Here is a 16,773-nt window from a genome sequence, read left to right on the forward strand (position 1 = left end):
TAGGTGAGAAAACTGGACACGTTGCTTAGGAGGCAGAGAGAGGACCATCCCTTTGGTAGTCTATCCACTTCAGTCGACTTTGACTGTGGCTTCTCTCTTAGCCCTTTCAGACCTCTGCCAAGACAAAGGTCAACTGCCTTTTGTTCTAGTCCCTCAGAATTCAACTTTTTTTCTAAGTGAAAGCTAACTAATAGTATCAACTAATACTTTCTGATGAAATAATTTTTAAAATTCAGATAAGAATAGAGGTTAATAATCTGTCTACCCTTCAAAGTCTAGGCAGATTTTATCTTTTCCATTTAACCTCCTTTGACTTTTCCATATAAAGGGGTTCCCCTTCCTCCTCCTCTGGACCTCTGTAAGGTTTATTATGTTCTATCTCTCCCACATGCTGCTTTGTATTGTTCCTTAATGTTTTTGTGAATGAAATATGCTATGTCACCATTTTTTGTTATATCAGAACTTACACTCTCAAATAATTGTTGTCCATTGGTCAATTATACAATTATTTTAATGATGCTACTATAGCTCAGAACACAGTTTGATCTCTTCTTTTGGAATTTTCTTCAAAGCTTTTTTTTTTTTTTTTGTAGTACTTTTTTTAAAAACCTCAAGAGTGGTAAATCTTCATCTCTTGCAGATGGATTTAATTTTTGGAAATAACTAAAAGTCATTCAGAACCAAGTCTAGTGAATAAGATGAGTGATCAAGCTGGGTAATACAGTTTGTGGTTAAAAACAAGATTTGATTAAAACCTAATGAAACTTGTATTCTTGTGTCATAAACTGATACTGCGAGGAATTCCTAAACAGAGATCTAAAACTGAACTGTGGTACTGTTCCTTAAATAGTTGGTGAGCTTTTGTTGGCAACTAGGCTTTTACTTGATGCACAGAAATTGGAACATAAATCTTTCATTGTATAGATGAGAAAACTGAGACTCAGGAAAATGAGTTTACTTGCTCAAGGTCATCAGATTAAGAAAATAATGTATAACAATTGCAATAATGCAATGATGGAATAAGATATCTTTGGAGGTGGTGAATAATCACTTCAGAGTGTATTGATTAAATCAGGAGAGTTCATATGTGTTACAGTACATCAGGTAGCTTTATTTTTAATAACTAATGGGAATGTTAAGACTTTGGCTGACATGTAATTTGAAGAGCTCCAAAACCATTCTGTACCTACAAATCATGGAGCTGGCAACTAGCTGCAAATGTCATCTTGAGTGTAGAAGAATCTCAACAGAATTCATTAAACCTCAGGAAAGTACCATGGAGTTCATTTGGCTCAGCTACTCACCTAAGGATTGATCTACTGCAGTATTGAGGATCACATTAATATTTGCTTTGTTTTTAACTTTCTAGGGATGGACAACTCAATTTATCCAAATGCAGCTCCATTTATTGTCTTTCTTATATTAAGTTGAAATTGCTGTATTGCACAGGTATTGTTTCTACTTCTGACTGCTCTGTGACCACTAGATACATTCAGAATAAATCTAATCACTTTCCTATATATTTGAAGAAAACTATCAAAAAATCCCTAATCTTTTTTTCTTGAAGTTAAATATTCCACTATCCTCAAACTTCCTTCATATTAAGCAATTTCAAAAACTCATTCCCATGTGAGTGGCTTTTATAACTTGAAATTCTTCTGTGAATTTGATATATTAAGCTTGTTTTTGTCCTCAGAGCAAACAGGTTCTCCCTTTGTCTCTTGAAATGTGGGATCCTGAAATATGCAGACTGTAAGAGAAACTGGGATACCTTAAGTGAAATGGGACTGGATTTTCATTCAGTGGGGATTGGAGCCTCTATCAGTAGAGAGCATTCCGAAGTAACCTAATGAACTAGAGTCTTTTTTGAGAATTTTGCTTTATGTTTCAGGGTTTTGTGTTTGATAATATGAAGGCCAACTAAATCCTGACTCTGACCTTTATTTCATAATATTTTCTTTGGATTCATATTGCCTCTTTTCTCAAACACTTTATATTATTTTCAAAAGACTTCATACTTCTAAAAATCTTTCATTTACAATGTTATTGGATTACATTGCCTTAAAAAGTCAAGCATTATTATCCTTTCTTTTGTCGGTAAACTATCCAAGAGTTGTGGAAGTGGAAGCCAGCTATCAGGGGTTGAATAAATTGTACATTACTATGCATGTTGTATAATAGGCATTACTTTTAAAAAGAAGGCAAGTTTAAATTGTAAAGCTTTTTTAAAAAAATGTTGTCCTCAGAACTTTTTTTGTTACTGCATTGGAAAGCTCTGAGTGGAATAAAGTTATGAAGAACCTGGTTTGAAAACGCTATTCTAAAAACAATTTTAGCTATAGGTACCATATAGCAAAACAGCTCTTTCTATTATTGGTTGGTCTGAAGTTTTACAGTTTCCTTTCCATCAAATCAACCTACAGGAAGTTACTTAGCCTCTGTGGACTGCAATTACCTCACCTCCAAAATAAATGTTTGAGAATTAACTCTGTTTCGGCCTTGATATTTATGGACCGATGTTGTGTACCTTGCAGTTGGCTGGTTGGAGATAATTTTTTCTAAGGCACAATTTTACATTTTTCCACAAAGTCATCTCTTTATCTATTTATAGGTTTAGAGCATAAATCTTTACACAAAGTGGCATGAAAATATCTCACTGGACTCCAAACTTCAAATTCCTATACACTAGTTGAATGTTACATGTTTGCTATGTTCCAGATAATACTCCAGATCCTGGACATACATCAGTGAAGGAGACACACATGAGGTGCCTACTGCTCCCAAGGAACTTGTATTTCTATGAGTCAGACAGTATGCATTGTGTGGGTCAGTGATATTTGCTATAATATAAACAAAAGAGCCTCATGTGACCCAAAGGAATTGGGATGCACCTTTTTATTGGGGAGCAAGAAGACTTCTCTGAAGGGGTGATATTTAGTCTGAAACATAAATAGTAAGAAAGAGCCAGCAATGCTAAGGACTGGAAGAAATACAGTTAAATATGTAATACTTAAAATATGCAAAGGGATAAAGAGAAGCCGTTTAACTTATTTTATTTACTGTCTGATTGCCTTTCATCTGCCCATTAGCTCCCTATGTATTTATTTCTAAGAACACATTGAACAGAAAGAGAAGGAAGGTATCCATGTCTAGTCTTGCATGATGAAATTTAATATTCAGGTATTGAAAAAGGCAGTTTTCAATGATGCAGGTATCTCCTCTCTAAAGAAAAATAGGTTCTAAATAATATTTGGCTGAAGAAATGAAGTTTCATTTTCTTTCCCTATCCTTGTAGAGAGTACATTCCTATGAATATTCCTGGCATTTAACAAAACCACAAAGTATGTATGGTATCTCTCGACTCTCCCATTATTTATGATTTCACCAAATTCAACAATTGCTTCCTGTTACTTGAGGCTGTGATTATTTTTCTTATGTGTCAACTTATCTGGGTGACATTACCCAGATATGTGGTCAAACATTATCCTGGTGTTTTTATCTTTAATTTGTATTTAAATCAGTGGACTTTGAGTAAAGCAGATTGCTCTCCATAATGTGGGCAGGCCTCATCCAGTCATCTGAAGACCTGAAAAAAGAAATGACCATTTCGAGCAAGAGGAAATTCTCCAGTAGACTACTTTTTGGATTTTGTCTGTAACATTGGCTCTTCCTGGTTCTACAGCTGACTGCCTTTGGACTCTTTCTTGACTATCTGGACTGACAATTTCCTCCATCAGATTTTGGATTCACCAAGCCTCTACAGCTGCATGATCCAGTTCTTTAAAATGATCTGATTCTATTGATTCTGTTTCTCTGGCAAACCCTTATTAATATAGAGGCATTCAAACTGTAGTGCCCAACCCAGGCCTCTTATCCAAAACTAAGCCTCTTATCCTCATTTGTTCTTTCTACTGACTCAAGGTAATTCACATTTGGATAGATAAACTCTTGGTATGAACTTTACTGTGTTACCATTCTCAACAGTATTTTTATTGCAAACTCCTTGGTAGGAAGGCCTAAGCCCTGTAGAAAATTCATACAGTAGTGACAGAGCCAATGGGGCCCATATTCCATGGTCATTTTGTTTTGTTTTGGTTTGGTTCTGATTTTGTTTCTAAATACATTTTACTATTTTAGAGCAGTTCTAAGTTCACAAAAATATTGAGCAGAAGATACAGAAATTTCTCTTATACTTCCTGTCCCACACATGCATAACATCCCCCATTATCGATATCCCCCACCAGAGAGATACATATGTTATAATTGATTAACTACAATGACACATCATCATCACCCAAAGACAATAGTTTCCCCTTAGAGTTCACTCAGTGTTGTACATTCTATGGATTTGGATAAATGCATAATGACATACATCCATCATATAGTATCATACAGCGTAGTTTCACAGCCCTAAAATTCTTCTATGATGTACATATTCATCCCTCCCTTGCTCCCTCCTAGTGCTTGGCAAATATTGATGTTTTTACTGTCTCCATAGTTTTGCCTTTTCCAGAATGTCATGTAGTTGGATTAATACAGTATGTAACATTTCCAGATTGGCTTCTTTCACTTAGTAATATTCATTTAAGTTTCCTCTATGTCTTTTCATGGCTTGACAGCTCTTTTCCTTTTGACACTGAGTAATATTCTGTTTTCTGAATATACCACAGTTTATTTATCCAGTCTCCTACTGAAGGACATTTGGTGGCTTCCAAGTTTGGGCCATTATGAATAAAGATGTTATAAACTTCTGTGTTCAGGGTTTGTGTGAACATAAGTTTTCAACTCATTTGGGTAAATACTAAGAAGCATGATTGCTTAATTGTATGGTACAAGTATGTTTAGTTTTGTATGAAACTGCCAAACTGTCTTCCAAAGTGGCTATTCTATTTTGCATTCTTTCCAGCAAGGAATGATAGTTCTTGTTGATCCATCTCCTTACCAGCATTTGATGTTTTCTGCATTCTGGATTTTGACAATTCTAATAGGTGTGTAGTAGTATCTCATTGCTGGTGACATATAATGTCAAGCATCTTTTCATATGCTCAACTGTCATTTGTACATCTTCGTTGGTGAAGTATCTGTCAACGTCTTTGGCCTATTTGTTAATTTGGTTGTTTATTTTCTTACAGTTGAGATTTTAGTGTTCTTTTTATTTTGGATAATAGTCCATTATCAGCTGTGACTTTTGCAAATACTTTCTCCAAGGCATTGTCTGGTCTTTTCATTCTCTTGACAGTATCTTTTGCAGAATAGAAATTTTTAATTTTAATGAACTCCAGCTTATAAATTATTTTTCTCATGGATTTTATTTTTAGTGTTGTACCTAAAAATCATCACCACATCCAAGGTCATCTGGGTTTCTCATATGTCATCTTCTAGAAATTTTGTAGTTCTGCATTTTGCATCTAGATATGCAATCCATTTTGAGTTATTTTTTGTGAAGGGTCTGCGTTTTTTGCAAGTGGCTGTCCAGGTTTTCCAGCCCCATTTGTCGAGAAGACTATCATTTTTCTATTGTATTGCCTTTGTTCATCTGTCAAAGATTATTTGACAATATTTATGTGTCTATTTTTGGGCCCTCTTTTCTGTTCTATTGATCTATTTGTCTGTTCTTTCACTGATACAATACTGTCTTGATTACTGTATCTTTATAGTAAGCTTTGAACTCAGGTAGTGTCAGTCCACCAATTTTGTCCTTGTCCTTCAATATTGAGTTGGCCAAAGTTTGCTTTTTAATAATAGCTTATAAGCCAATGTTTATCAAACTGAAGCCAGCCTGGCTATAAAATTTTTATGCGTAAAAAAGCAAAAGACTAGTAATAAAAGTATAATACCCTTACAAATTTAGGAAAATAATATGTTTTTCAATGAGATTTAATATTATATAAATCTAGATATATAGTTAATGCCTGAAAACTTTGGCCTGTGTTCCTTTTCCATTTGGTTGCATTGCTTAAGAATGGGAGTTTAAAGTTTCTCTCAGTGGGAAGAGGAGGGAAGGAGAGACCTACTGATACCTCAAGGAACTGAGAGTCATAGAGGATGAATGACTTACTCAAGATAGCCGAGGTAATGCCAGAGCCAGAATTCAGGTGTTAGCTGCCCTCACTTTCTCTTTGGAATTCTTATAATTTCCCATTGAAAGCCCTGGACGTCTGGAACATAACAAATCAGCTTAAAGTATGTTGAATCAGAAGGCAACACATTTTTTTAAAAGACCTATTCTCAAAGGGTGAGTAGAATACAGCCCATGCTGTTTCCAGACTAGCAGACACATTTCAGTCTTTCAGGGCATATAACAAGAACCTTTGCCTTTGGATGGTAACAGTGCTTAAAACTATTTGATAGGCAATTCCCCACAATTGACTTCACCTACCAAAAGATAATCTGCTTATAGTCACTTCTCCAAACAGCCTTTGTTGATACCCCTGCACTATCTACTCCATCTACACGCAAGTTTTCAAAAGGACTACGTGAAGACAATGCTTCAAGTGGAAACATTGCTTATGTGAATTCCATTTGTTTCCTTAAGGATAAGTGTTGAATGTGAGATTGCATAATATTCAGAATCTAGCAAATGGGCTTAACTGAGCAGAGAAGGCATTTTTCTTCCCAGAGAAGTAAAACTAAAGATAAAAAATGCAAGCTGAACTCTGGAGAATATTCTTTCCATTTATATACCAATCTGTGATACTGAATCACAAAACTGTAGAATGCAGAGATTTTCCAGCTCGGCCCCATCACTTCATGGTAATGATTGGTACCGAAATGCATACAATATGCTCCTCACTGTGTTAATTTTTATATCGTTATCTCATGTAGTCTTCACAAAAAAACTAAGAAATTGGAATTCTCATTTTATTTGCCATACTCTCATTTCCCAACTTCCTGCTAATTATCCCTTTCCTTTGACTACAGATAAAGATTTCTTCCTTGAACGTCCAATACCTGGCACATGATAGGTACTCTAAAACTAATAAATGGATAAATGAATAGCTAACCTTTGAACTTGATGATATCAGTATGTTCACTGAATTATTAGAGGAGTGCTCTGATATTTGGTTTGGTCAACAGAAATGTCAGATTCTCTTCATGGTTCAACTAGCCAAATATCTCAACATACAGGGTGACCACATTCTCTATCCTTTTAGAAGATTAGGCTCTCATGGGTGTGATATGAAGATACAATTGGACCTGGGAAGGTCCAATCCTAATGGACCCTGACGTGGATGGAAGATAGGTGATTTATACTCTTTAACCATCATTGACTAAATAAATGCCTCCTCTGTTAAATAACTTAAAAGATGTGAGAGAAAAGATGGCATGGGACTGGCATTTAAAGGGTTTACAAATAAATTGGAAGATCAGGTTTATTCACTTAAAACTATGAAATAATTTTCTAATGTAAGAAAGAATAAAAATGTGACAAATATATTTTGTAATTAAGGGATGGTTCTAAAGTATATCAAGACTATCAACCCAAATCTTACCCATCGGCTGGTTCGATCCCTCTGGAGAAGCACCTAACGTTTGGAAAGTACTCAAATAAATGAAAGTTGGTGACATTGAGATACATGTATAGAGACCGTGAGGAAGATGGCGGAAGAGTAAGACGCGGAGGTCGCCTTGCCCCCCAAAGATACATCAGAAATTCATCTACACGTGGAACTGCTCCTATAGAACACCTACTGAATGCTGGAAGAAGACCTCAGAGCCACAAAAAGGCAAGAAACTCCCCACATACCTGGGTACGGCAAAAGAAAAAAGAATAAACAGAGACAAAAGGATAGGGATGTGACCTGCACCAGTGGGAGGGAGCCGTGAAGGAGGAAAGGTTTCTACACACTAGAAGCCCCTTCGCAGGCGCAGACTGTGGGTGGCGGAGGGGGAAAGATTCGGAGTAGCGGAGGAGAGCACAGCAACAGCGGTGTGGAGAGATTCCGGCACAGAGGTTCGGTGCCCTCAGGCACACACCAGCCCGAGAGGCTTGTCTGCTCGGCCGCCAGGGTGGGCGGGGCTGGGAGCTGAGGCTCGGGTATCGGGTTTCAGTCGGAGTGCAGGGAGAGGACTGGGGCTGGCTGTGGGAAGACAGCCTGAAGGGGTTAGTGCACCACGGCTAGCCCAGAGGGAGTCCAGGGAAAAAGTCTGGAGCTGCCAAAGAGGCAAGAGACTTTTTCTACCCTATTGTTTCCTGGTGCGTGAGGAGAAGGCATTAAGAGCGCTGCTTAAAGAAGCTCCAGAGACGGGCGCGAGCCACGGCTAAAGGCACGGACGCCGGAGATGGGCACGGGACGCTGGGGCTGCTGAAGCCGCCACCACAAGGCCTGTGTGTGAGCGCAGGTCACTGTCTACCCCCCTTCCAGGGAGCCTGTGCACCCCGCCACTGCCGGGGTGCCGGGACCCAGGGACGGCTTCCCCTGGAAAGCGCACGGAGCACCTCAGGCTGGTGCAACGTCACGCTGGCTTCTGCCGCCGCAGGCCCGCCCCACACTGCGTGCCCCTCCCTCCCCTCGGACTAAGTGAGCCAGAGCCCCCGAATAACGGCTCCTTTAAACCCGTCCTGTCTGAGCGAAGAACGGACGCCCTCCGGCGACCTACGCGCAGAGGTAGGGCCAGGTTCAAGGCTGAGACCCGGGAGCTGTGAGAGCAGAGAAGAGACAGGGAAATCTCTCTGTGCAGCCTCGGAGGCAGTGGATTAAAGCTCCACGGTCCACTTGATGTGCCCTGCGTCTGTGGAGTGCATGAATGGACAGAGAATCATCCCAAATTGAGGAGGTGGACTTTGAGGACAAGATTTAAGATTTTTCCCCTTTTCCTCTTTTTACAACGAATTATCCCAAATTAAGGAGGTGGACTTTGAGAGCAAGACTTCAGACTTTCCCCTTTTCCTCTTTTTACAATGAATAATCCCAAATTGAGGAGGTGGACTTTGAGAGCAAGATTTTCGATTTTTTTTTTCCCATTATCTTTTTGTGAATGTGTATGTGTATGCTTCTGTGTGAGATTTTCTCTGTATAGCTTTGCTTCCACCATATGTCCCAGGGTTCTATCTGTCCATTTTTTTTCAATAATTACTTTTTAATTTTAATAACGCTACTACATTTTATGCTTTATTATATTTAACTTTATCTGCTCTCTTTCCTTTTTTCCTACCTTCCCTTCCTCCCTCCCTCCCTCCGCCCCTCCTTTCATTCTCTCTTTCTTTCCTACCTCCCTCCCTCCCTTCCTCCTGTCTTTCTTTCCTTCTTTCTTTCTTTTTTCTTTCTTCCTTTCTTTCTTTCTTTCCTTCCTCCCTCCCTCCCTTCCCCCTGTCTTTCTTTCCTTCTTTCTTTCTTTTTTCTTTCTTCCTTTCTTTCTTTCCTTCCTCCCTCCCTCCCTCCCTTCTTCCTTTCACTCTTTCTTTTTCTTTCCTTCCTTACTCCCTCCTTCCTTTCTTTCTTCCTTTCTGTCCTTCCTCCCTCCCTCCCTCCCTCCTTTCTTTCTTTCTTTCTTTCCATCCTTCCTCCCTCCCTCCCTCCCTCCTTTCTCCGTCCCTCCCTCCCTCCTTTCTTTCTTACTTCCTGCCTTTCTTTCATTATTCCTTTCTTTCTCTCTCTCTTTCTTTCTTCCTCTAATTTTTCGTTCTACTTTTTCTCCCTTTTATTCTGAGCTGGGTAGATTAAAGGCTCTTGGTGCTGCAGCCAGGAATCAGTGCAGTGCCTCTGAAGTGGGAGAGCCAACTTCAGGACACGGGTCCACAAGAGACCTCCCAGCTCCACATAATATCAAGCGGTGAAAATCTCCCAGAGATCTCCATCTCAACACAAGTAACCAGCTTCACTCAACGACCAGGAAGCTACAGTGCAGGTCACCCTATGCCAAGCAACTAGCAAGACAGGAACACAATCCCACCCATTAGCAGAGAGGCTGCCTAAAAACATAATAAGGCCACAGGCACCCCAAAACACACCACCAGACGTGGACTTGTCCACCAGAAAGAAAAGATTGAGCCTCAACCACCAGAACACAGGCATTAGTCCCCCCCATCAGGAAACCTACACAACTTACTGAAACAACCTTAGCCACTGGGGACAGACACCAAAAACAATGGGAACTACCAATCTGCAATCTGAAAAAAGGAGACCCCAAACACAGTAAGATAAGCAAAATGAGAAGACAGAAAAACACACAGCAGGTGAAGGAGCAAGATAAAAACCTACCAGACATAACAAATGAAGAGGTAATAGGCAGTCTACCTGAAAAATAATTCCGGATAATGATAGTAAAGATGATCCAAGATTCTATTTCCAAGATCCAAAATCTTGGAAATAGAATAGACAAAATGCAAGAAACAGTTAACAAGGACATAGAAGAACTAAAGATGAATCAAGCATCGATTAAAAACACAATAAATGAAATGAAATATACTCCAGATGGGATCAATAGCAGAATAACTGAGGCAGAAGAACGGATAAGTGAGGTGGAAGATAAAATAGTGGAAATAACGGATGCAGAGCAAAATAAAGAAAAAAGAATGAAAAGAACAGAGGACAGTCTCAGAGACTTCTGGGACAACATTAAACACACCAACATTCAAATTATAGGGGTTCCAGAAGAAGAAGAGAAAAAAAAAGGGACTGAGAAAATATTTGAAGAGATTATAGTTGAAAACTTCCCTAATATGGGAAAGGAAATAGTTAATCAAGTCCAGGAGGCACAGAGAGTCCCATACAGAATAAATCCAAGGAGAAATACACCAAGACACATATTAATCAAACTGTCAAAAATTAAACACAAAGAAATCATATTAAAAGCAGCAAGGGAATAAAAACAAATAACACACAAGGGAAGTCCCATCAGGTTAACAGCTGATCTCTCAGCAGAAACTCTACAAGCCAGAAGGGACTGGCAGGACAAAATTAAAGTGATGAAGGAGAAAAACCTGCAACCAAGATTACTCTACCCAGCAAGGATCTCATTCAGATTTGATGGAGAAATTAAAACGTTTACAGATAAGCAAAAGCTGAGAGAGTTCAGCACCACCAAACCAGCTTCACAACAAATGCTAAGGAACTTCTCTAGGCAAGAAACACAACAGAAGGAAAATACCTACAATAACGAACCCAAAGCAGTTAAGGAAATGGGAATAGGAATATACATATCAATAATTACCTTAAATGTAAATGGACTAAATGCTCCCACCAAAAGACACAGATTGGCTGAATGGATACAAAAACAAGACCCATATATATGCTGGCTACAAGAGACCCACTTCAGGCCTAGAGACACATTCAGATTGAAAGTAAGGGGATGGAAAAAGATATTCCATGCAAATGGAAATCCAAAGAAAGCTGGTGTAGCAATTCTTATATCAGACAAAATAGACTTTAAAATAAAGACTATTAGAAGGGACAAAGAAGGCCACTACATAATGATCAAGGGATCGATCCAAGAAGAGGATGTAACAATTGTAAATATTTATGCACCCAACATAGGAGTACCTCAATACATAAGGCAAATACTAACAGCCATAAAAGGGGAAATCAACAGTAACATACTCATAGTAGAGGACTTTAACACCCCACTTTCACCAATGGACAGATCATCCAAAATGGAAATAAATAAGGAAACACAAGCTTTAAATGATACATTAAACAAGATGGACTCAATTGATATTTATAGGACATTCCATCCAAAAACAACAGAATACACATTTTTCTCAAGTGCTCATGGAACTTTCTCCAGGATAGATCATATCTTGGGTCACAAATCAAGCCTTGGTAAATTTAAGAAAATTGAAATTGTATCAAGTATCTTTTCCGACCACAATGCTATGAGACTAGACACCAATTACAGGAAAAGATCTGTAAAAAATACAAACACATGGAGGCTAAACAATACACTACTCAATAACGAAGTGATCACTGAAGAAATCAAAGAGGAAATAAAAAAATACCTAGAAACAAATGACAATGGAGACACGACGACCCAAAACCTATGTGATGAAGCAAAAGCAGTTCTAAAGGGACGTTTATAGCAATACAATCCCACCTTAAGAAACAGGAAACATCTCGAGTAAACAACCTGACCCTGCACCTAAAGCAATTAGAGAAAGAGGAACAAAAAACCCCCAAAGTTAGCAGAAGGAAAGAAATCATAAAGATCAGGTCAGAAATAAATGAAAAAGAAATGAAGGAAACGATAGCAAAGATCAATAAAACTAAAAGCTGGTTCTTTGAGAAGATAAACAAAATTGATAAACGATTAGCCAGACTCATAAAGAAAAAAAGGGAGAAGACTCAAATCAATAGAACTAGAAATGAAAAAGGAGAAGTAACAACTGACACTGCAGAAATACAAAAGATCATGAGAGATTACTACAAGCAACTCTATGCCAATAACATGGACAACCTGGAAGAAATGAATAAATTCTTAGAAATGCGTAACCTGCCAAGACTCAATCAGGAAGAAATAGAAAATATGAATAGACCAAGCACAAGCACTGATATTGAAATTGTGAATAAAAATCTTCCAACAAACAAAAGCCCAGGACCAGATGGCTTCAGAGGAGAATTCTATGAAACATTAAGAGAAGGGCTAACACCTATCCTTCTCAAACTCTTCCAAAATATAGGAGAGAGAGGAGCACTCCCAAACTCATTCTACGAGGTCACCATCACCTTGATACCAAAACCAGGCAAGGATGTCACAAAGAAAAAAAACTATAGGCTAATATCACTGATGAACATAGATGCAAAAATACTCAACAAAATACTAGCAAACAGAATGCAACAGCATATTAAAAGGATCATACACCATGATCAAGTGGAGTTTATTCCAGGAATGCAAGGATTGTTCAATATATGCAAATCAATCAATGTGATACACCATATTAACAAATTGAAGAAGAAAAACCATATGATCATCTCAATAGATGCAGAGAAAGCTTTCGACAAAATTCAACACCCATTTATGATAAAAACCCTGCAGAAAGTAGGCATAGAGGGAACTTTCCTCAACATAATAAAGGACATATATGACAAACCCACAGCCAACATTGTCCTCAATGGTGAAAAACTGAAACCATTTCCACTAAGATCAGGAACAAGACAAGGCTGCCCACTCTCACCACTCTTATTCAACTTAGTTTTGGAAGTTCTAGCCACAGCAATCAGAGAAGAAAAGGAAATAAAAGGAATCCTAATTGGAATAGAAGAAGTAAAGTTCTCACTGTTTGCAGATGACATGATACTATACAGAGCGACTTCTAAATATGCTACCAGAAAACTACTAGAGCTAATCAATGAATTTGGTAAAGTAGCAGGATACAAAATTAATGCACAGAAATCTCTGGCATTCCTGTACACTAATGATGAAAAATCTGAAAATGAAATCAAGAAAACACTCCCATTTACCATTGCAACAAAAAGAATAAAATATCTAGGAATACACCTACCTAAGGAGACAAAAGACCTGTATGCAGAAAATTATAAGACACTGATGAAAGAAATTAAGATGATACAAATAGATGGAGAGATATACCATGCTCCTGGATTAGAAGAATCAATATTGTGAAAATGACTCTACTACCCAAAGCAATCTACAGATTTAATGCAATCCCTATCAAACTACCACTGGCATTTTTCACAGAACTAGAACAAAAAATTTCAAAATTTGTCTGGAAAAACAAAAGACCCCGAATAGCCAAAGCAATCTTGAGAACGAAAAACGGAGCTGGAGGAATCAGGCTCCCTGACTTCAGACTATACTACAAAGTTACAGTAATCAAGACAGTGTGGTACTGGCACAAAAACAGAAAGTTAGATCAATGGAACAGGATAGAAAGCCCAGAGATAAACCCACGCACATATGGTCAACTTATCTTTGATAAAGGAGGCAGGAATGTACAGTGGAGAAAGGACAGCCTCTTCAGTAAGTGGTACTGGGTAAACTGGACAGGGACATGTAAAAGTATGAGATTAGATCATTCCCTAACACCATACACAAAAATAAGCTCAAAATGGATTAAAGACCTATATGTAAGGCCAGACACTATCAAACTCTTAGAGGAAAACTTAGGGAGAACACTCTACGACATAAATCACAGCAAGATCCTTTTGGACCCACCTCCTAGAGAAATGGAAATAAAAACAAAGATAAACAAATGGGACCTAATGGAACTTCAAATCTTTTGCACAACAAAGGAAACCATAAACAAGACCAAAAGACAACCCTCAGAATGGGAGAAAATATTTGCAAATGAAGCAACTGACAAAGAATTTATCTCCAAAATTTATAAACAGCACATGCAGCTCAATAGCAAAAAAACAAACAACCCAATCCAAAAATGGGCAGAAGACTTAAATAAGCATTTCTCCAAAGAAGATATACAGACTGCCAACAAACACATGAAAGGATGCTCAACATCATTAATCATTAGAGAAATGCAAATCAAAACTACAATGAGATATCATCTCACAGCAGTCAGAATGGCCATCATCAAGAAATCTAGAAACAGTAAATGCTGGAGAGGGTGTGGAGAAAAGGGAACATTCTTGCACTGCTGGTGGGAATGTGAATTGGTAGAGCTGCTATGGAGAACCGTATGGAGGTTCCTTAAAAAACTAAAAATACAACTACCATATGACCCTGCAATCCCAATACTAGGCATATACCCTGAGAAAACCAAAATTCAAAAAGAGACCTGTACCAAAATGTTCATTGCAGCTCTATTCACAATAGCCCGCAGATGGAAACAACCTAAGTGTCCATCATCGGATGAATGGATAAAGAAGATGTGGCACGTGTATACAATGGAATATTACTCAGCCATAAAAAGAAACGAAACTGAGCTATTTGTAATGAGGTTGATAGACCTAGAGTCTGTCATACAGAGTGAAGTAAGTCAGAAAGAGAAAGACAAATTCCGTATGTTAACACATATATATGGAATATAAGAAAAAGAAAATGTCATGAAGAACCTAGGGGTAAAACAGGAATAAAGACACAGACCTACTGAGAATGGAATTGAGGATATGGGGAGGGGGAAGGTTAAGTTGTGATAAAGCGAAAGAGAGGCATGGACATATATACACTACCAAACGTGAGGTAGATAGATAGTGGGAAGCAGCCGCAGAGCCCAGGGATATCAGCTCGGTGCTTTGTGACCGCCTGGATGGGTGGGATAGGGAGAGTGGGAGGGAGGGAGGCGCAAGAGAGAAGGGATGTGGGAACAGATGTATATGTATGACTGATTCACTTTGTTATAAAGCAGAAACTAATAAAAAAAAACTTGAACATAAGGTCAATGCAAATAATAATAGTAATGATGTTTCATTATCCAATGAAAAAATACTGTTAATATTCTAGGAAAATGAAGAAATTGGTCATAGAAGTGTACATTTTAGAGATGAAGGGGAAATACGATTGGAGAGTTTAGATTGTGAGAGGCCTAGGGAAGTGGGAAAGATGGACTCCTTATGGTACAGTGTGAATGACGAACTTACATCCTCCTACCTACACAAAACTTGGAACTTGACCTACATTATTAAAAAATGCATAGTACAGTGAAGTAATTTATAAGAAGACTTACCCCATGTATTTCACATTTCCCAAGTCTCAAGCTCCTATAGAGTATGAGTAGAATCCACAAAAGGGAGTTTATTAAATTGGTTTGACCTGTGTTGGGGGCTCTTTTCAAACTTAAAATGTCTCCAAAGTAATAACTCTCCTGTTCTTTGTTAAAACAGTGCCTTTAAAGATAAGAAAGAGATTAATCACTCACTCTTTGCCCACTGTTCTTAGGAGGTTTGAAGAAGTTGCTAGTCCTTGTTCCTTCTGCCTTTTGCATCATGCCATCCCAAGGCACTCCTTGTCCTAACATTGCTCTCACCACTACCAGTATTGTGTACCTTTTGTGGTTGTCAGGATGTACATTCAAATACAGTGGGAGGAGATGTGTCTATATGATGTATCATGTAGTCCAATATTTCTCATCTTGGCTCGGCTGAACACCTGCCTTGGGCAAGCTGAGGATCATTGCCCTCAAGGTGGTTTACTGGGCTCCCTGGAGTGTTGTTATTGTGTCCCCAGTAGGTGAGAGTCCTGAGATGAGCTGGGGGGTAGAAATGGAAATCATGGCAGTCTATTGTATTCCATTCATCATGTCTTGCTTGTTAGCATGCTGTTTTATAGCCACATTTCTCCACAGTAGAGCCATTTTAGTGTGCAAACTCCATATTTTGAGTTTAATTTGAAACAGATATGATATAAAGATAAACGAGTTTATGTTTCTCATTCACCAACAGGAATTGTCCCCGGTAGTTTACAGGTGATCAGTCAAGTTGGGACAGGAAGCCTCCCCAATGCATATTAAATATCATATTTGCAAAGGGGGAAATAGGCAAGCACTACTAACAAATGTTCAATTTCACTCGACTTTCTAATTTCCAGAGACATGGCTGAAAAGGCATGGACCGATACTGATACTTCAAAGAACAATCACCGCCTGGTTTCTTGGACAGCCAATGAGAATGGAGCACACCACTTTCCAAAAGGTGCCTTCTGTGCTATATGCTTCCTGTTCAAGCTACAGCTGAGACCTTCCTATGCTTTCCCTAAAGGGTTTTATATTTATATAAATTTCAAGCATATTGATTCTGACAGATCAATACTTTTCACCCATATTTTTTTTAAACATGAAGAAAGAAGACAGCTTAGGCACCTGCTGTTCACATTTGCAATATTTTCAGAACCATTACCTCAATCAAAAACTTATTTATTGAGTAGATG

Source organism: Hyperoodon ampullatus (genome assembly GCF_949752795.1).
Source record: "Hyperoodon ampullatus genome assembly, chromosome: 13".
NCBI classification, from domain to species: domain Eukaryota; kingdom Metazoa; phylum Chordata; class Mammalia; order Artiodactyla; family Ziphiidae; genus Hyperoodon; species Hyperoodon ampullatus.